Source organism: Eptesicus fuscus, chromosome 8, assembly GCF_027574615.1.
Source record: "Eptesicus fuscus isolate TK198812 chromosome 8, DD_ASM_mEF_20220401, whole genome shotgun sequence".
Lineage (NCBI taxonomy): Eukaryota > Metazoa > Chordata > Mammalia > Chiroptera > Vespertilionidae > Eptesicus > Eptesicus fuscus.
Genome location: NC_072480.1, coordinates 24,836,919 through 24,859,349, shown reverse-complemented (window position 1 = coordinate 24,859,349; position 22,431 = coordinate 24,836,919). Strand labels below are relative to the sequence as shown.

General features: G+C 39.1%; 1 pseudogene; it reads left to right on the top strand.

Moving 5' to 3' along the window:
* The first annotated feature begins 11,985 nt into the window (after positions 1-11,985).
* Positions 11,986-12,309, top strand: LOC103289713 (dynein light chain roadblock-type 1-like; annotated as a pseudogene).
* The last annotated feature ends 10,122 nt before the right edge of the window (positions 12,310-22,431 follow it).

Here is a 22,431-nt window from a genome sequence, read left to right as displayed (position 1 = left end):
AGTAGACAAGATCAAATGAATAATTGCCATTTATTCACTTTCCTTTTTTGCTATCAATCTTACCTATGGGATAATTGTTCTAATGGTATTTGTGCATATACAATGATATGCCTAATCCCAACTTTTGTTTAAAGTCTCACACCAAAATAATGTTACTTCAAGAATGGGTCACAAAAATTATATATATATATATATATATATATATATATGATTGATTTCAGAGAGGAAGGGAGAGGGAGAGAGAGATAGAAACATTAATAATGAAAAACGATAGAGAAACATTGATTGGCTGTCTTCTGCTCTCACCACACTGGGATCAAGAATGCAACCTGAGCATGTGCCCTGACCAGGAATCTAACCGGTACCTCCAGGTTCATAGGTAAACATCTAACCACTGAGTCATGCCAGCCGGGCAAGATTCTTTACTTAGTGGTGAATCCCAAAACAAACCATAATAATTCCTTCTGAGCTAGTATAAAAATGACAAACAAAATCTAAAACTTAGTCTTACCCATTGAGATACATTTAGGGCCTGGAAAGGTAGCTCAGCTAGAGTAATGTCTCAAAATGCCAAGGTTGTGGGTTTCATCCCTGGTCAGGTATGATCCTCTTTCGGGTCATATATAAGAGTCAACCAATGAATGCATGCATGAGTGGAACAATAGATTGTTCTTTCTCTCTCTCTCTAAATTTTAAAAAAATAACAATACATTTAAATACTATATTACTCATGCTAAACCTACTTTTGTGACCACCCAAATTAACTATACTTATTTCAAAGGGCACCGATACTAATTAATTTTTATTCATTTTCAACAAATATTTATTGTGTTTACTCTGTTAGAAATTGATGTCTCCTTAAAGTGAGTCCTTATTCTTGAATCACACACAATGAATCAGTAAAATTTCAGTTACAAGTTCATCAGCATATCAAAACAACATATTGTATTGAGGAATACTTAAGAGTTTCTTGAAATCCTAATATCCCAGAGTCAATTTCTCTTTTTACCATTTGTTGTCTAAGTTTGCTTCCTAAGTGACCCTTTGCACCATCACAGAGGGTTAGAAATGGCTGTCGTATGAATTAAGTTCTGGCCCCACATAACTACCCTGGAGCTCACACTCTATTTCCTCTCTTCCTTCTATAGCTTCAGATGAGGTCAGAGAAGAATTTTAGGGCCAGAAGAAGCAAAATATTCTAGGTCATTTTAAGCAACTTGAACCTGAGTTACCCGAATTTAAGGGTAATACAAAGTCACTGACAGCTTATACAAGAATACAGAGATTATTCTTATTCACATGTTTTAAATTATCAGTATTATTAAAATTTAAATGTATTCTACATATATGTAAGTGAACAGGAGCAGAAAGCTATATGCTGAAAACAAGCAAATAATTTTCAATTTATTTAACTTCAACAAATTGGCATAATATACACCTTTTTAATTTAACCTAGAGACTTCACTTACCTTCTTGGACCCTCCCATCCTCCCCACTCCTGTCCCCTCCTTAGGCTTTCACCCTACTATTGTCTGTGTCCATTGGTTATACATATATGCATATAAGTTCTTTGGTTGATCTCTTCCCTCCCACTTCCCCTTCCCTCTGAGAATCCTGTATTGCATGCTTCCATGTCTCTAGATCTATTTTTTGTCAGTTTATTTTGTCATGTGGAATCTTATAAATAAAATAAACTGCTGAGTTTTTTAATTTAAGAAATTACTTTTTATTTTGTGTGACAACTTTAGCTTCCTGTAAGAGAAAGTGTATGTAGAAATAAAAAGATGAGTAGGTGGGCTTGAAAGGAGAGAGATGCCAAAGTAAATAAGCAACAACTTGAGTCTCAGTAACTTTTGTGCATATGTATGTGTGTTCTAGGAAGGGAGAGATTTAACCATATTTTAGTGCTGATGTGAGGGAATAATTTTCTAGTGAAGGTTTAAAGTCATGAGAGAAAGAGAATATTAGGGAGAAAAACTCATGAATAAACTTTAGGAAATATCTTTCGGGTTAGTATGAGGATCACATAAAATAAATAATTTCCCCCAGAAATAATTAAATAATTAAGCTCTCTCTCCATTCATGTTCTCTTAGCATTATCATAACATTTACATATATATAAAATAGAGAAATATGCAAATTAGGTCAGGACTCCGTAACGGTCACGACCAGCTCAGGAGGAGGGGCCAGGCACAGCCCCGAACTTGAGAGAACAACACGCAGGCACTGCCCGGAGCCTGAGAGAAGAACACACAGGGGCACCTGCTCTGAGCCTCCATGGCACAGACACACACACACACACACACACACACACACACACACACACATACACACGGCAGCTGCTCTGAGCCTCCCTGGTGCAACTGGGGGCAGGCCCCCAGCAGACACACACAGCACCTGCTCTGAGCCTCCATGGCAGTCTGACATGCCCTCGTCCTTCTCCCTATCTCTTATCCTGGAATTATTGTTCCTTATTTTGACAGTCACTTGAGTGAACCAAGTAGCACCATCACATCCCAGTTAAAAGATTATCAATTACATTGAAACTACACTTTCACTTCATCTCAGCCACTATTTCCAAGGCTGTACTCTGAGCCTTATCACCACCTGCAACTGCTCACATCAGAAATCATAGCATGGCCCTGGCCAGCGTTGCTAAGTGGTTAGAGCATCCACCTGCCCACTGAAGGATCTCAGGTTCAAGGGCACAAACCTGGGCTGCAGGTTTGATCCTCAGCCCTGTTCAGGGCAGATACAGGAGACAACCAGTTTATGTGTCTTTCTCACATCGATGTCTCTTTCTCTCTCTCTCTCTCTCTCTCTCTTCTCTCTCTCTCTCTCTCTCTCTCAAAATCAATGGAAAAATATTCTCTAGGGAGGATTAACAAACAAACAAACAAAATAAATAAATCATAGCATGTTGTCCCTGACGTCCTATTATATGATTTCTTCTTTTTTTTTTCTTTTTTTCTGGCCTATCTATGATCTCCTCCTCCTCCTCCCCATTCATATTATTCTTTGCTTAGGTTGGGCTGTTGGTTCACCTGCATCAGTGGAGAAATAGAGCCCCACTAGGTATTTCAAACAGATAGAATTTAATATTGGGAATTTGTTACCAAAGGGTTGGAAAGGAATGGCTAGAAGAGAAAAAAAAAAGTGAAGTTAGAGATTAATAGCTACAGGAAGCCATTTTCACTCTCATGGATGAAGGAGCTACTGCTACACCATGCCCTGCTGAGGCTGCTGAGAACTTGCTGCTGCCATTGGAACAGTGCTGCCAAGGAAGACAGCAGCCTGCAGACTGCACTGCCCCTGCCCCTGCCCCTGCCCCTGCCCCTGCAGCTGCCCCTGCTCCTGCCCCGGCCCCTACCCCTGCTGAGCCCAGTGAGGAACAGAGAGTGAAGCTTCTCCACTGGGTCCATGCTCCGCAGTGAGAAGGTAGCTGCCAGGGGCATCTAGGAAATGCAGTTTCCCCTGAACTACAGGAAAGTGCAGAAGGGCATAGATGGAGCTCTGAGCCAACAGACAAAACCTACCCTTTGCCTTTTCGGCATTTATTCTCACCTTTACCCTATATTAAACTTCCAGGAACAATAGCAGGGTCACATAAATACTCCTTAAATAATTGAAGATGCTGTCACTTTCCCAAAAGAGAGGCACAAGGCCTCATCAGTCATTATTTCCATCTCTAGGTGATCTGCTCCCATTTGAATTTTCTTAGAATAAAGGTAATCATCTATAAGATTTCTTATCTATAATAATAAAAGCATAATATGCTAATTAGACTGGACAGCCAAATGACCTTCCAGACATCATTCCAGATGTCCTTCTAGACAAAGCTGCGGCAGCGGGGGGCAAGGCAGAGGCAGTTAGGGGCAATCAGGCAGGCAGGCGAGTGGTTAAGGGCAATCAGGCAGGCAGGGAAAGGGGTTAGGGGAGATGAAGCAGGCAGGCAAGTGATTAGGGGTGATCAGGCAGCTAGGCGAGCAGTTAGGGGCAATCAGGCAGGCAGGCAGAGGGGTTAGGGGCAATCAGGCAGGCAGGCAAGTGATTAGGTGCAATGAGGCAGGCAGGCAGAGTGGTTAGGGTTGATCAGGCAGGCAGGCAGGTGAGTGGTTAGGAGCCAGCGATCCAGGATTGTGAGAGGGTGCAGGCTGGGCTGAGGGACCGCCCCCTCCCCTGCATGAATTTTGTGCAGTGGGCCTCTAGTTGTATTATATTTGTATATTTACACATATATCTCTCTAGGTGAAGTGCTTAACTCTTTGAAATTTGGGGATTTATTTTACCAATCTTTTCTTCCCCAGAAGTTAATATATTTTATTGCATTGAATAATTCAGCAAAAATGTCATGTGAAATGCAGTTTCCCCTGAACTACAGGAAAGCACTTAAGAGCGAGGAATCTATTTACTCTCAGATGGGAACACTATCTGAGAGTAAATAGATTATAGTTTTTAATATTCAAATCATTAAATGAGGAAATGCATATGAAATATGTAATGAATCACTATTATTTTGATACCTTTAGAATTATATGTCCACATTCAATGGTTACATAAATCGTCTTTGGCTAGATAATATAAAGGAAAATCATGTTTGAAAGATTGCTTCAATACTTCTGGCATTTAACAGATTTATCTTCATTTTGTTATCATGTGCCCTTTAAATTTTAAGATGAAATATTCTAACTTCTGATTGAGATTCTACAGTGGTGACATAGTCTGCATCTTCAACCAATTCTGTGTTCTGAGCCTGATAAAGATTTTAAAATTCTCTGTGCTTAAGTATCAAACTGGGGAGAAAAGGATGAAAGCATTGCATGGTTTTATTTAGTACTAGAGGCCCAATGCATGAAGATTCATGCAAGAATGGGCCTTCCTTCCCCTGGCTGCCGGCACCCTCTTTGCTCCACCCAGAGTCGCCTTTCTGCCTTCCCACGCTGCCTAGAGGCCCAGAGTGGCTGGGGCAGTGCGGAACGCCTGTGTCGTCACCATGGTGATGACGCAAGCATCCCACCCTGCCCCCAGCCACTTGGCACCTGCATATACAAATTAACCTGCCATCTTTGTTGGGTTAATTTGCATACTCACTTCTGATTGGCTGGTGGGTATCACGAAGGTATGGTCAATTTGCATCTTACTCTTTTATTAGTGTAGATGGTGTTCCCATCTGAGAGTAAATAGATTCCTCGCTGCCAACCAGTTGGGCTTCAAATGTGTGTTCTTTGAAATAATGCTCTGATAATATTGAAAATTATTAGTTTTCATTAGACCTTTCCTAGAGACATCTAAAGCTAGTTACAAATAAAAGATTTTAAATTTTGTTCACACTTTCCAAATGCTTAAAAATTATATGTGATAATATTAATCAAGAAGTCAATAATTTAGTGAGAAAGTGGTTTTTAAGGATTAGATCTTGTTAGAGGATAAGAAAAAAGTCTCTCTCTCTCTCTCTCTCTCTCTCTCTCTCTCTCTCTCTCTTTTGTTCTTATGCAGAGTTCTGACAATGTGAATTTCAATAAAGATTATAAGAAGTTTAATTCATATTCGAAAGTGGATCAAATCATACAAATTTCTCTGAACTGACAAGGAATTAAGAGGAAATGGCCTGCAGGAGAGAACAAGTATTTGAGACTCCTCATCAGCAGTCTAATCAGGTGGGGGACCCAGTGGCAGCTCTAAGCAGTGCACCCAATCACTCTGGAATTTGCTGCTAGTAAAACATCTTCCCATCTTAAGTCACATTCTATGATTGTCACCTGAATGGAGTGATCGGGGTAGAATAACAAGTGTAAAACATTTTATTAAATGTTTCTCCATTTGTGCTTTGGTATCACCCACCCAACCATATTATATACACCCTCAGGCAAATGTGCATATATCCCAGAATAGTAAAACACAAAGTGATATAATATGCATAATTACTACACCATAGCTTAAGTTTATATTTTTAGAGTGTATAAGAGCATGTAAAAAATTCCTCTCCCACAAATGAAATGCTCTTTGATATTTAGTTTTGAAAAGATTATCAGCCCTAATAAAAACTTTAAAACTAGACAAACATCTATAAAAGAGTTCATCTAGATCATTGATGGTGAACCTATGACACGCGTGTCAGCACTGACACGCGTAGCCATTTCTGATGACACGCGGCCGCTGAGGCGGCCACATGCCGAGGATGAAACATTTGCTGCTCCTGAGGATGAAACATTTGCGAAATAATGTTTTTTCCTCAAAGTGACACACTACCCGAGTTATGCTCAGTTTTTTGGCGAAGTTTGACACACCAAGCTCAAAAGGTTGCCCATCACTGATCTAAATAGTGTTTGGCAAACATAGATTATAGATATCCAAGGAAAACGGGAAACCCTCACAACATGAAAATATACCACATTGACGAGACATTGCTTAACCCGGAGTCTACCTGCAAACAAGCACCAACCACCTCCATGGAGTTATTAACAAAATGTTGTGTTCCCATGGAGGAGAGGACAGGAAGGGCTGTGAGATTCAAATTTTATTCAAAACCATTAGACAGACACAGAGAGAGAGAGAAATGGTTGCACACATCTTTTCACGACTCTCCTCACTTCTTTCCAATCTCCCTCTCAAGAGGGAAGCAGCACAGATGAAATACACAAATGGCAATTGAGGAATAAAAATTGGGAATTTTTGACTAAGCTGAGATGATATTGTTTCAACAATGAATGAATATTCACTGAGCCCTCTTTAAGGTGTCAAGGCACTTGTCTAAGCATCAGAGATAAAGAAGAAGTAAATAAATAAAGAAAGAAAGAAAGAAAGAAAGAAAGAAAGAAAGAAAGAAAGAAAGAAAGAAAGAAAGAAAGAAAGAAAGAAAGAAAGAAGAAAGAAAGAAGGAAGGAAAGAAGGAGGAAGGAAGGAAGGAAGGAAGGAAGGAAGGAAGGAAGGAAGGAAGGAAGGAAGGAAGGAAGGGTCTCTGCTATAATTGTTTCAAGAATGATTTGATAATGACACTATCACCAAATAAAAAACAACTGTTTCATTTGGCAACAAATTACAACAAATCACTTTCAAATTGCAAAATTAACTAGTACATAACTAGGACATAAATGCTACCTTTGAATTTCAGGTTGCTATATGAGCAGTTATCCTAACTTGGATTTTGGAAGAAAGTGATAATGGAGGGATGCCTGGAAAAACAAAGAAACTATACAAGTTAGCCTCTTAAAGTATGCTTATATCTTTATTCTGTTTGAAACTTGTTCAAATAACACATAAGCTACATGCTTCCTTCTGTCAAATTGTGCCTGTTTCTATAAAATAATCTATTTTCTCTTTTGTAAATTAATTAACCTTTTGATATAAGCCAAATGTTTTTGATTATTAAATTGTGTATTTTGCTATAAAGTGTGAAGCCACGTGAATCACTAATTGGTGTGGAGAAGGCATAGTAGAGACAACGTTTACACCTCTGTAACCACCCTTCTCACCCCCTGGAAACCTCACTTATGAGGAAATTAAGTTTTCTAAATTAATGTAAGGACCTCTATGGCCCTTCTCCATTATTTCAATCCCTTCTATAAATGGGATAAGAGAAAAGCCATCAATATAAAGAAAGATCGTAGAGTGTCAATAAATATGGAATTATTAAATACTTAAATAAGAAATTAGCATATTCTTCCTAATGCCTTAAAAGTTTAGTCTCTAGCCGAAACCGGTTTGGCTCAGTGGATAGAGCGTCGGCCTACGGACTGAAGGGTCCCAGGTTCGATTCCGGTCAAGGGCATGTACATTGGTTGCGGGCACATCCCCGGTAGGGGGTGTGCAAGAGGCAGCTGGTCGATGTTTCTCTCTCATCGATGTTTCTAGCTCTCTGTCCCTCTCCTTTCCTCTCTGTAAATAATCAATAAAATATATTTAAAAAAAAAAGTTTGGGAAAGGTGGGGGAGTTATGAAATCAAACGAAGGACTTGTATGCATGCATATAAGCATAAACAATGGATGCAAAACTCTGGGGGGGGAGGGCATGTGGGGGTGTGGGGTGGGGGGTAATAGTAAGATATGTACACATATAATACCTCAATAAAAATATTAAAAAAAAAAAGTTTAGTCTCTAAAGGAATCCCCTGGTCAAAATCGACTTCAGTCCTTAAACCGTCACTCCCAGTAAAAACTCAGGCACAGTCCCAGCCCTCCTATTCTCCAGAGTTTGGAGAATAGTATGTTGTCCTGCTATTAGTTTGCAGGTAAAAGTCTGAAACTGCTCCCATACCCAGAAGGCAGAGAGAGCCTGAAGAAAGAGGCAGACCGCTCCAGATTGGTAAGTGACACCTTTAATCAGCAAGGGAAGCTATACACAAGGCTTATCTTGGGTGGCCACAATCAGGCTTTGTCACCGCTTTTGGACCTTAATCCATGGCAGTTCATGCCCTCCTGGCTGTCAAAAGGACGTGCTAAAGTCTTCAATCTATTATCCTGCTCTCCCACCTTGTCGGCTAGCCCCAAAGATAGCACAGTGGTGGACAGCCACATGTCCCTCTCTAACCTCAGTTCTGCTTTCAACTTCCTAACAGAGCTTCAGACTCTAGCTGGGCATTGGGGGCCAGCCACCCTGCCCACCATTAAAGACCATCTGCTGCAGCAGCCACTCTTTTCTCCTCCTTGCCTCAGTGCATTATACCGTATATCCTCAAGCAAAAGCATCAAAGTAACTGGTGTTTCCGGGCCAACCCTTCCCACATAGAGGTTGATGGCCAACTTGCGATTTCCCCTACACATTCCTCTTTCCCCAAAATACTTTTTTTACCCCAGTATCCTGACTGCCTCTCCAATTATTGGTTCATAAATTCAGGAATTCACCGGGGAGTGTGTGTGTGTGGTGGGGGGGGGGGGGGGCGTGTTAAATATGAAACTTGCCTTTGTACATGTAGGGCAAAAGAGATCAAAGCAAGAGGCAGGACAGTCCAGGTTGGTAGGTGACAGGTTCAGTAAGCAAGGGAAGTTGTATACAAGGCTAGTCTTGGGAGCTGCAAGACAAGTAGATCTCTGCACCATCCACAGACCCTTAAAGTTTGTATAGAGCAGTGTTTCTCAACCTTTCTAATGCCGTGACCCTTTAATACAGTTCCTCATGTTGTGGTGACCCCCAACCATAAAATTATTTTTTGTTGCTACTTCATAACTGTAATTTTGCTACTGTTATGAATCATAATGTAAATATCTGTGTTTTCTGATGGTATTAGGCGACCCTGCTAGTGGTTCTGTAGAGCCTAAGAACATTGGAAAACACAGATATTTACATTACAATTCATAACGGTAGCAAAATTACAGTTATGAAGTAGCAACAAAAATAATTTTATGGTTGGGGTTCACCACAACATAAGGAACTGTATTAAAGGGTCGCGGCATTAGAAAGTTTGAGAAGCACTGGTATAGAGTGTTTAACTGGGTTCAGTCATGTATTCAGCCCAAGTGGTCTCAACAACACATTGCTGTCTCTAGGCTGTGTCCTTAAAACAGTCCAAGTGTGGGGATGGTGGGCAGAGAAGGAAGTGAGGAACCTCCAATTGCCTGAGTACATTCGCTCTTATGTCAACCATCAGTCACTCCCTTTTAATGTCCTGCTCCAACACCTGCTAACCAAAACTAAGGTGAAGATCAAAGACTTCAGGGATAATCCTTGAGCTCCTGTGTCGCTTGAGTCACAGAACACCAAAACTCTCAGTGTGATTTGCTCCTTCAGATTTTACTACCTGCCCTGATCTCTGCTCCATGGACTAGTTACCTTGCTTTACCCCTCTCTCCTTTCACAGCTGTGGCTTCTTCCCAAGTTTTGCTCCATCTCACATCTTTTGCCCATCCTGACACACACATATAAACACAAACACGTATTTTAGGACATGATAGCTCTGATTAGAACCTTTAACCTTTTGCACTCGGATGTCGAGTGTGACTCGACACGGTTAGCATCAGTAGCAGCTCGAGAAAAAAGCAAGCGAGTGCAAAGGGTTAAGAATATCTACTAGTAGATCTCACTCTACTTATTTTACTCACCATTCTATCCTGCACATAGTGTTCGGGATACTTATATGAAATAACCTATTACTCAGAACCACATTTCAGCTCATTGGGTCCCTGCTCTCTTTCCTTGTACTAAAAATCGGTGTGTAGCCATATACAACCTCCAGGGAGCCCTTTCTTACTATTTATGAATACTTAATTTGTATTTGTCTTTTTGAATATTTGCATTTATCATGATTTACTGAGTGCTTTCTATATGCCAGGAATTTCTAAACACTTTATATACATAATTTCCCCCTCTATTATACCACTAGCAAATAAGATATTATGATATTACTAGAGACAAGGTACACAAAATTTGTGCATGGGTGGGGGGGTTGTCCCTCAGCCCAGCCTGCACCCTCTCCAATCTGGGACCCCTCAAGGGATGCTCTACTGCTCGTTTAGGCCCGATCCCACTAAACAGGCAGTTGGACATCCCTCTCACAATCCAGGACTGCTGGTTCCCAAATGCTTGCCTGCCTGCCTTCCTGATTGGCCCTAACTGCTTCTGCCTGCCAGCCTGATCACCCTCTAACCACTCCCCTGCTAGCTTGATTGATGCCTAACTGTTCCCCTGCCTGCCTGATTGCCTCTAACTGCCCTCCCCTGCCAGCCTGGTTGCCCCTAACTGTCCTTCCCTGCAGGCCTGGTTGCCTCCAACTGCCCTCCCCTGCTGGCCCAGTCCCCCAACTGCCCTCCCTTGCCAACCTGGTTCCCCCCAACTGCCCTCCCTTAAAGGCCTGGTTGCTCCTAATTTCTCTCCCCTGTTGGCCTGGTCGCCCTCAACTACCCTCCCCTGGAGGCCTGGTCCCCCGCAACTGCCCTCCCCTGCCAGCCTGGTTGCTCCTAATTGCTCTCCCTTGCAGGCCTGGTTGCCCCCAACTACCCTCCCTTGCAGGCCTGGTCCCTCCCAACTCTCCTCCCCTGCTGGCCTGATCGCCCACAGCTGCCCTCCCCTGCTGGCCATCTTGTGGTGGCCATCTTGTGTCCACATGGGGCGGCCATCTTTGACCACATAGAGGTGGCAAACTTATGTGTTGGAGTGATGGTCAATTTGCATATTACCCTTTTATTAGATAGGATACCCCAAGCCATAAAATTGACTTAGAAAGTCTAAACCATTTGACCAAGAGGCAGAACTCTAGTTCTTAGCTTCCTTTTCCAAACCAGTTATTGCAACTGCAATTGTTACCCCAGCTTTCTTTGACAATTACTCCTGGATTGTTCTTTTGTTGTTGTTGTTGTTTTTTTTCTGGCAAAGCTCACATCATGATAATTTCTTTTCTTGCTCTCATGATTTTACAATTAAAACTATATAGAGCTGGGCCTTGTTTCTGGTTTAAAATTATTATTTTAAAATATTTATTGATATATATTTCCTTCTCAATAATTTAGCTGCATTTTCACCATTAAAACAGAGCTAATTTATCAATTATAAACTTTTTTTTTTAAATTCAGTGCATAGAAATGATAACTTTATTTAAAAAGAGTGGGCTGAGGATTGTTGCCTTAGGGGAAAGAGCACACAAGGAAACTACAGAGAACCAAGACTCAAACTTTTGGCTTTAAGTTCTTAAAAAAGTTTCTTAGAAGCTGATTAAATGAAGCTATGGGGTGAGGGAGATATATAATAAATTATTAGGAGCAGTATAACCTTTAAAATAAATGACCTTAGCTTGGCTAGTGTGGTTCAGTAATTGAGCATCCACTCATAAACCAGGCGATCACAATTGGATTCCCAGTCATGCCCCCCTTTACAGCCTCCATCCTGATTAGAGGTGGGCAAGAGGCAGCCGATCAATGACTCTCATCATTGATGTTTCTCTCTCTCCCTCTCCTTTTCTCTCTCTGAAATCAATAAAAACATATTTTGAAAAAATAAAAAATAAATGATCTTGACTGGGCAGTGCTGGCGATGTGGAGCTACCTGATTCATCTGAGATGACAAAGGTGGAGAAGACACTGAAGTGACTTCAGAGCCAGAAGGGAGTGCAGGGAATCATCGTTGTGAACACAGAAGGCATTCCCATTAAGAGTGCCAAGGGCAATCCCACCACCACACAGTATACCACCCTCACACACAACTTCATCTTGAAGGCCCTAAGCACTGTGTGTGAAATTGACCCCCAGAATGACCTCACTTTCCTTCAAATTTGCTCCAAGAAAAATGAAATTATGGTTGCAGCAGATGAAGACCACTTCCTGATTGTGAATCAGAATCCAACTGCAAAAGTTACTCTCTTGGCTCCACGCATCATTCCTTAATTTAATGCCCCCCAAGAATAATAGTGTTAATCATGTCAACCAACTGGCAGGTGAAAATCACCTTAGAGGCCATGCAGACCAATCCAGTGACCAATGTGGGCTGCAGCTCCACCCCACCCACCAAAGGCAACCCTCTGCTGGCCAGTCACCCTGAGTTCCCAGGCGGCCCTCTTTCCTCAAGTCCAGATTTCAGAGCAAGAGCTTATGAGAGGCCCACACCCTGCTTCCTTCTGACATTCAGTTCACTTTGTTGCCCTTGGAAAAGGCTGCTTTTCTTTGAAAATAATTGAAACTTGAAAAAAAAAAATCTTAAATTATTTTATTTTATATAATTACTAGAGGCCTGGTGCACAAAATTCGTGCATGGGGAAGGGGTCCCGTCAGCCCAGCCTGCACCTTCTCCAATCCGGGACATCCCTCTCACAATCCTGGACCACTTGGCTCCTAATCGCTCACCTGCCTGCCTGCCTGGTTGCCCCTAACTGCTCCACCCCCGTTGACCTGATCACTCCTCACTGTCTCTGCATACCAGCCTGATCGCCCCTCACTGCCCCCCCCCCCCGTAAGCCTAATCATCCCAACTGCCCCCCCTGCCAGTCTAATCGCCCGCAACTGCACCCCCCCGCTGGCCTGGTTGCCCCTAACTGCCTCCCCCGCTGTCCTGGTCACCTCTTACTGCCCCCCCCCCCCCCCCCCCCGCTGGCCTGGTTGCCCCACACAGCCTGCTTGTTCAGTAATTTGGTTGTCCCTAACTAACCCCCTTGCCAGCCTGGTTGCCCCGTGCAGCCTGCTTGTTCAGTCGTTTGGTCATCCCTTGCTAACCCCCCTGCCGGCCTGGTCATAGGCAGCCATCTTGTGAGGGTGTGATGGTCAATTTGAATATTACCTCTTTATCATATAGGATTTGCCATTATAACTTTTTATTAAGTCATAGTTCTATGTTCAACCATTGATCCATACCAGCCAGACACCACCATTATAACTTTTTATTTAGCACTCTGATGGCATAATAAGTTTATTAAAAATTCTAAAAACATACCGATTTTTATGTATTTGTTTCATTTATTTAAGTTACACACACTGTAGTAGCCTGGTAAGACATTTTATTTTTATTGCATTAATTCAATAGGTGTATACATTTTAAGTACCGATAAGGTCCTAGAAAACTTTTTTAAAAATCCATCAGACAAATTCAGAGTCAGCATATCTATCTAGGAGTCTAGAAATCTGAATTTTCAACAAGCACCAGAGATGATTCTAATGAATGCAATGTAAAATCACATCTGTGAAATACCAATTGATCAGAAGGCCTTTGACAAGAATAAAAGGGCCAAAATTATAGATCGTACTTACATGACTCTTAGAAAATCTGATTTTTTTTTACTATATTCTCATTGCCAGTGACATAGGAGAGTACATTAAATATAAATTTTCAACAAAGAATATATTATTTCGAAACTTTGACTTTTTAAGATATAACATCACAAATCTTAATTTATATCATATTGTTTATTAAATCCAAAATTAAATATGCAAACTTTTTACCTCCAGTAATCTTTTTTACTATAAAGAATGTGAATTCAAATTGTATTTAATTTACAAGAAATAGTTCCCTAGATTTGAACATGAGACTATGAGGTTTATGCATTTATGATCTTGTGATTTGAGGAAATTAAAGTACTGAGAGAACTTTTGGGAATTATTAAATAAAAATCCTTATTTTAAAAGTTCTAAATTATATGCTACAGAAAACAATTTCTGAATAGCCCAGAGTTCACTTAGCAAAAATGCAATTATATACCCCCACTTTTTTTTTTTTTTTTTTTACCCAAGTTAGAGAAAATATAAAAGAAAACAATATCTGAGGTAAAAGAAGGGAGGCTATTTAGTTTCCTTGATTTGCTCCAGGGTAGTATTTATTCAAGGCCAACCCCTACACTTATATCTGCAGAATGACTCTAAAATAGTATTATAAAACAATGATCCAGAGATATTTCAGAAACTTATTTATCAAGGACAACTTGACTTTGACCACAACACCCTATGATATAAGCAAAGAGCACAGATACTTGTAAAAAATACACAGTCATAAAGGCAAAAACAAAGGATGGCCATGTCTACTTTTAGTCTACCAAAAACAAAATTGGTGTACAAGAATTCTGGTAAAGTATTGCTAATAACTATAATATTGAACTTTTAGTACGTGCTCTACAATGTAAAAATATGTTTACAGCATGTCAGCCTGTTACAATCAGAGAAAATACCCATAAGTATGACAGTGATTATCTCTTTGCAGAGACCTTACAACTAAGAAATATCAGATTCTTCACTGGAATGCAGGGCCTTCTTTCACTAAACCATGTCCCCAGATTAAGTCTCTGAGTTAAGAATAAATTTTTATTACTTCATCTAATGTAACTCTCTCTTAATCACATTCTCTCCAATTGTTTTAATTTCTCTCATAGTATATATAATTATCTGTATTTTTGTTTTCTTTATGAATAACTAAGAAGTACTTAATTTCTCTCATAGTATATATAATTATCTGTATTTTTGTTTTCTTTATGAATAACTAAGAAGTACTCCATAAATATGGCACCAAGTTACTTGCTTCTCTACTGTATATCTTGAAGAGTGACTAGGATGGAGTAAGCACTTCTTAGCTTTGTTTAAGGCATTAAATAACAAATGGAGTCATTTTTTTCTTTTCCCTTTATCTTTCCTTTTCCTTCCTTCCTTCCTTCCTTCCTTCCTTCCTTCCTTCCTTCCTTCCTTCCTTCCTTCCTTTTCTCTTTTGTTCCATATATATATATATTTTTTTTTCTTTTCTTTCTATTTACAACTTGGTTTTGTGTCTATAAAATGAAGCCACAAGAAGATATACTTTTGGTATGTAGTAGAAGAGATTCTAAGAATGTATACGTTTATTTTTGTCAATAACTGTAAAATGTCCAAGATTTTACTTTACTCACTAGTTAAAAATTCAGCCTGCCATGATTTTATAGATGTTGACAGAAGCAACAAGGACTTTATTGCTTGTGGTACAACCGGCGATATTAGCTTCAAGTTCACATCAGTTTGTCCTTGCTGCCCAAGACCCATGTGATGATGCACAGACATCTAGGTGATTCTGCACACATAGTGGTATGTGTCACAGAAGAGGAACCCCAAATAGTCTAATCAGAAGAAAAACACCAGACGCATACCAATTGATTGACAAAATACCTATTACCCTTCAAATCTCTCAAGTTATTAAAAACAGGGAAGTCTGAGAAAGGGTCACAGCCAAGAGGAGCCTACAGAGACATAACTAAGGATACTGTTTATCCTGTGTAGGAACCTGGAACAGAGAAAATACATTAGGTATTTATATTGATTCATTTATTATAACAAATTTATTATATTCATTAATATGTTAATAATGGGGGAACTGGATTTGAGGTATGTGGGAACTCTTTGCTCCATCTTAGCAATTTTCCTCTAAATCTAAAACTCTCCCAGAAGTAAGCATATTTAAAATATATTGATTATCTCACAGAATACTTTAAAAGTTTTAATCAAGGTAATGAACATATTCATTATCCCCCAATTTTTCTTTGTGCCCTTTGTGACTCCCTATGCAACCATTTTAAGGCAACTATTAATATGCTTTCTTTACTATGAAATCACTTGAAGTTTCTAAAATTTTATATAAATGAAATCTACAGAATGTACTTTCTTTGGACTGATTTGTCATCCAGCATAATTATTTGGGGATGCAGTCATTTAGTTATGGATATCAACAATTCAATTCATTCCTTAGTGTTTCTAGGTAATATATTTTGTATGAATGCACCACAATTTTTTCTATCCCTGCACTTATTAATGGACACACATACACATTAATATATATAATTTCCTTTTGGTAAACAATTAAAAGTAAAATGACTACATGATATAGTAATTGCAACTTTATATTTATAAGAAACTGCCAAACAACTAATTTGTAGTAACAGTTTGTGTTCCAACTAATAGTACATGAGATTTATTCTCTCCAGCATTTTGCTTTGCCAGTTTTTCTTTATTTTCATAATGTAATAGATGCATAATGCTTTCTCATCATTTTAATTTTAATTTTGCAAATAACTAATGATTTTGCACATCTTTTTATATGCTATGTGTACTTCATATATCTTCTAAGTAAATTGTCTATTCACATATTTGCCTAATTTTTAATTGGTTTGCTTGTTTTCTTTTATTTTTTATTTTTTTTCTTTTAATCCTTATTGTTGAAAGTACTACATAGGTCCTCCTTTTCCCCCCATTAACCTCTTTCAGCACACTTGTTATTCATTGTTATTGATGTATTATTGAAACATAACATTATATTGGTTTAGGATGAACAGCATAATGATTTGACATTTGTGTTTATTATGAAACTAGAGGCCTGGTGCACGAAATTCATGCACGGGGCGGGGGGGGGGTGTCCCTCAGCCCAGTCTGCACCCTCTCCAATCTAGGACCCCTCGAGGGATGTCCGACTGCCTTCTCACAATCCAGGACTGCTGGCTCCCAACTGCTCAGCTGCCTGCCTTTCTGATTGCCCCTAACCGCTTCTGCCTGCCAGCCTGATCACCCCCTAACCACTCCCCTGCCAGCCTGATTGATGCCTAACTGCTCCCCTGCCAGCCTGTTTGCCCCTAACTGCCCTCTCCTGCAGGCCTGGTCACCCCTAACTGCCCTCCCCTGCAGGACAGGTCCCTCCCAACTGCTCTCCCCTGCAGGCCTGGGTCCCTCCCAACAGCCCTTCCCTGCAGGCCCAGTCACCCCCAACTTCCTTCCTCTGCCGGCCTGGTCAACCCTAACTGCCCTCCCCTGCAGGCCTGGTCCCTCCCATCTTCCCTTCCCTGCTGGCCATCTTGTGGTGGCCATCTTATGTCCACATGGGGGCAGGATCTTTGACCACATGGGGGCAGTCATCTTGTGTGTTGGAGTGATGGTCAATCTGCATATTACTTTTTTATTAGATAGGATAGAGGCCTGGTGCATGGGTGGGGGCCAGCTGTTTTGCCCTGAAGGCTGTCCCGAATCAGGGTGGGGGTTCCCTTGGGGCATGGGGTGGACTGGGTGAGGGGCCTGTGGTGGTTTTCAGGCTGGCCATGCCCCCCGGCGACCCAAGTGGAGACCCTGGTATCTGGGGTTTATTTATCTTCTATAATTGAAACTTTGTAGCCTGGAGCAGAGCCAAGCCTTCTGCTCGCTCTGTGGCTGCAGCCATTTCTGTTGAAATTTATTTATCTTCTATAATTGAAACTTTGTAGCCTTGAGTAGAGACCAAGGCAGGCCAGGGCTGCAGAAGCTTGGCTTCCTCCATCACCAGGGGCAACCCTAGCCTCCTGCTCTCTGCAGCTCCATGGCTGCCACCATTTCTGTTGGAATTTATTTATATTCTATAATTGAAACTTTGTACCCTTGAGTGGAGGCCTGAGCCTGCCAGGGTGTGTGGAAAGCTTGGCTTCCTCCATCACCAGGGAAACCCAAGCCTCCCTCTTGCTCACTCCATGGCCGCAGCCATCTTGGTTGGGGTTAATTTGCATACTCGCTCCTGATTGGCTGGTGGGCATGGCTGGTTGGCATGGCTTGTGGCTGTAGCGAAGTGATGGTTAATTTGCATATTACTCTTTTATTAGATAGGATGCTCACCTCACTGTCTAGTTAAGGTCTATCACTCTACATAGTTACATTTTTTTTCTTAAAATGAGAATATTTAAAATTTACTCTCTTAGCAACTTTCAAATATGCAATATTATTAACTTTAGTCATCATGCTGTACATTACATCTTCATAATGTATTTATTTTGTAACTGGAAATTTTATCATATAACCCCCTTCACCAATTTTTTTCCACTTATCCTCCTTCCCTATGCAACCACCAATCTCTTCTGTGTATATATGAGCTTTGTTTCTCTTCCTCATTGTAACACTGAAAATATAATACTTAATAATTTTTGTCTCAAATCTCCATTATTATTTAGTGTTGCTATTGGAAAACAGGACACTTTCCTATCAAATCCATATTATATGAAACCAGACATGACTGGAAATCATCTGAGATCATTTTATTTGAAAATGGTCAAGAGCAGAGTACATACACCTTATAACTTTGGAACAGCAAATTCTTTGAATTGACCTTTGAAATTTCAGGTTTCCTGTTTTTCTTGAACACATAGGGGAAAACATTTTTTCTTTACAAGCATAACACTAAAATAATATAAACAAATGGCTAAAACCACCAGAGTAATATATAAATATGGTTGGCACTTTTTATATAAAGGTATAAGGCTAGCCTCTGGTAATATTTGTTGGTGTCTTAAAATTTCTACCCTATTGTTTTTTAAAAAATAATAATAAATTAGGCTTTGCCTAGAGATGAATACAACTTCTGACTATTGGCAGTAACCCATTATTGATATATTTCAATAAACAGAAAAAAAATCTAAAATATCCTACATGCTATATGAAATCACAGATAAATGGGCACATTTTACTATAATGTATGAATATAATACTCAAATCAATGTGTATTTTGGAAGTTCAGAATAAGCTACCCTAAGATCTGCCTCTGTGGTGGATCGTTTTGAGCTAAAGGCAATTTTAGCTGCAGGCACAAGAGAAATGTTTGCTCCTTCATGTAACTACCTAAAGGAACTTGAAATAGGGATCTTTCAAATTCATAGATGTAACAATCTGTCTGGTATATGGGACAATGCATAATAAGATTATGGAAGAGAACCTTTTTGACTCACCTTTATGGCAGAAAACTTGTATTTGCTAACAACCTGCTCTTCTTCCTGCAATGATCCTTTGAAGCCCTCAAGGCACATTACCTCATCCCAAGCTCAGGATGTCTTATATACCTCAATCCCCCTTTCCATCTCTGAATTTCTCCTGCATGTGGCAGTCTCGGGCTCTCTTACGTATGCAGGATTCCTATACACATGTATGAATTTTGGTTATTTTCTCTTGCTAATCTGCTCATGTCTATTTTATTATTAGACCAGCCAGAAGAATCTTAAGGGTAGAGGAAACTGTTTTTTTCCCCACAGTATACTCCAAATCAAAATCTTCCTTAGTGAGTCAGCCAGTCATTCCTATCTATAGACATACCATTTAAATGCAGCACTACTTCAGTAGAGAAGTAAATGTTGTATTTGTTCAAAACAAAAGGATATGGATTTGAGTACTTTAAAACTGGAATTTCAGTGTTAAATTGGTTGATAAATTTTCAATGTAAAGTTATGATATAAATAAGAATTCAGTTCTGTTACATGGTGTGGAGAGCTATGATTATATTGACTATATTTGAACTTCAAAGTTATCGTTTATTGGTTATCAGCACAAAGCCACAAAGGCATTCAGAAAACATAGGTTTAGTTTTATTTGAAATTATTAAAAACTGACCAGCTCAAATGACTTTTACAAAAAAATATTACCAAATAAAATTGCAGTATTTGTCCTTTTTCTAAGTCAGATACATAGCATGTATTCTTACTTGAATGTATTAACAGCAATTTTCTTTTTTTCTTTTTTTAATTTATTTTAGAGAGAGAGGAAGGTAGAGAGATAGAGAGAAATACTGATGTGAGAAACATTGAGCAGATGTCTCCTGCATGCCTCGTACTGGAGATCAAGACCTGCAACCTGGTCATGTGCCCTGACTGGGAATTGAACCAGGGACCTTTTGGTGCATAGGACAATGCTCAACCTACTGAGCCATACTGGCCAGGGCTTAACAGAGGATTTTTAACTCACCAATGAGGCAAGGATTTTTAAAACATACAATACCTGACTAATTACTCAGGAGCACTGACCTTTTGACCCTTAGACTGTCAAATTAAAAAATAAAAACAGCCAACACAATAGTGGCACATGTGAATGCCCATAAATAAATAGATCCATATAATAGAATTGCATTTTATTGGACACATCACATAATAAGTTTGCATCTGATTGGCTAATTCTTGGTACCAGAAATCTTTATATGCAAGTATAGTTACCTGTGTGTGTTTGTGTGTGTGTGTGTGTGTGTGTGTGTGTGTGTGTGTATGTGTTTAAAGTCACTTTGGAGCAAAAAGAGTAGGTAATTACTATTTTTTAAATCAATCAATATTATACCTTATTTTTTATCAGATTAACAAAAAATATAATAATGCTGTTTGGTGTGCTGCAGAACATAGTAATTAGTTTATGTGTGCCATGAGATGAAATAAAGGTTGAAAATTGCTGTATTAACATGTAAATAAACTTATTTGTAAGTAACTGTTTTTGTGCTTTTTGTTTTAATATTTTATAGGTGTGTTACTTTCTGCCCTCACTTTTAACTTCTCCTTTTCATTTTTGGCAGGTGTCTGGCTGTCTCTGTAATATGAATGGTTGGACATTTTTATAAAGAATGAAATACAGTATGATGTACGAATTGCATAAAAAATCTTCAGTGAATGGAAAAAAGGCTCTGGGACCTTGAATGTCAGTTCCAGGAGAGACAAATTTATAGGTGTAACAATCTGTCTTTTATAACTGGCATCTAAGGTCCCAGAGGCTTTTCCCCTATCACTAAGGATTTTTCATTCATTTCCTAATATATATATATATATATATATATATATATATATATATATATATATATATATATATATATAAAATGACTATATATAAATGACTATATATATATATTAAATGACAAAAAACGCTGAATGTCACATTTAGACATTTTTGCTGCACAAAGAAAAAACAATGTCAATTCTGTTCTAGGTCCATACCCCAAAATCAATTTTAATATTGGATTAAAACTATGTTTAATAGAAATGAGATTTCTATACCAGCACAATGAAGAAATGTTAAAATTAAGCTTATTCAAAAATTTAGTATTTCACCAGGAAGCCATTGGTCCTTGTAGTTAAGCAGGCACCAATTGAGTATGCTCTCTTCAGGACCCACTTAAAGAGGTGCAGTTATCACTCACAGAACTGAAGCAGAAATACAGATCACTTGCCCTAGTGGCCTGGAGAGATAAGTGAGCTCTTGAAAGTGACTTTTCCATAAAGTATCAAGGGAACTGAGAAAAAAACATACACAATAAACTGTGGCATAAAGAGGCAAAATATTAGAAAACACAATACTAGGAGAAGTATACTAAAACTATTTGAAATCATATAGAATTATTGATCAATCAATGGGCCATATAGGCACAAGAGCTGATTCCACATACAGAGTAAAAATTTCTTTTCACAGATTCATTTCTGCTTATGACCCAATAACACTACTTTGTCAGATTCAAGCAAAGTGTATAGCAATATGGATTCCACCAATAATCTGTGAGCATGAATATATATGTATATATATAAAACTTAATTTATTTAGGCTTACTTTTGCTTCTTAATTATATTTATCACCAAATACTTCATGGTTTGTATACTCTTATGTATAGTATTTTAAAATTTTAATTTCATATTTTATTGCTGGTTATAGAAGTAATATATCTTAATAGTTGTATTGGTTACACATATTCATGCTTTCATAGCTCATTAAATTATCCACTTAAAAATAGTGAATTTTGCCAGGCCAGTGTTGCTCGGTGGTTGAGCATTGATCCATGAGCCAGGAGGTTACAGTTTGGTTTAATTCCTGGTCAGTACACATACCCTGGTTTCAGGGCCGATCCCCAGAGCGGGGAGACAAGGAGGCAGCTGACTGATGATTCCCTCTCATCACTGATGTTTCTATATCTCTCTCTCCCTCTCCCTTCCTCTCTCTGAAATAAATTAAAGTTGATTCAAGAATACTTCTGGTAATATACTTACTATACAGGATTTTGTGGTAATTTCGGTAAATACATATTATTGTTAGGGACAATAATATGTACTTAATAAAAATTAACTATTATGAAATTTAAAATTCTATATTGCTATATATTTTTTACTATAAATGTTCACTGCAATGTACAAACTTGGGTATTTGTATAGAATATTATCTGCACTTGTAATAATAATATATTGTTGTTGAGGTGGGGAAATATGCACAAAATAATGACTTTTAACACCTACCTGTCTAAGGCCTGTACCCACCTCTTGCCTCTCCCTTCCT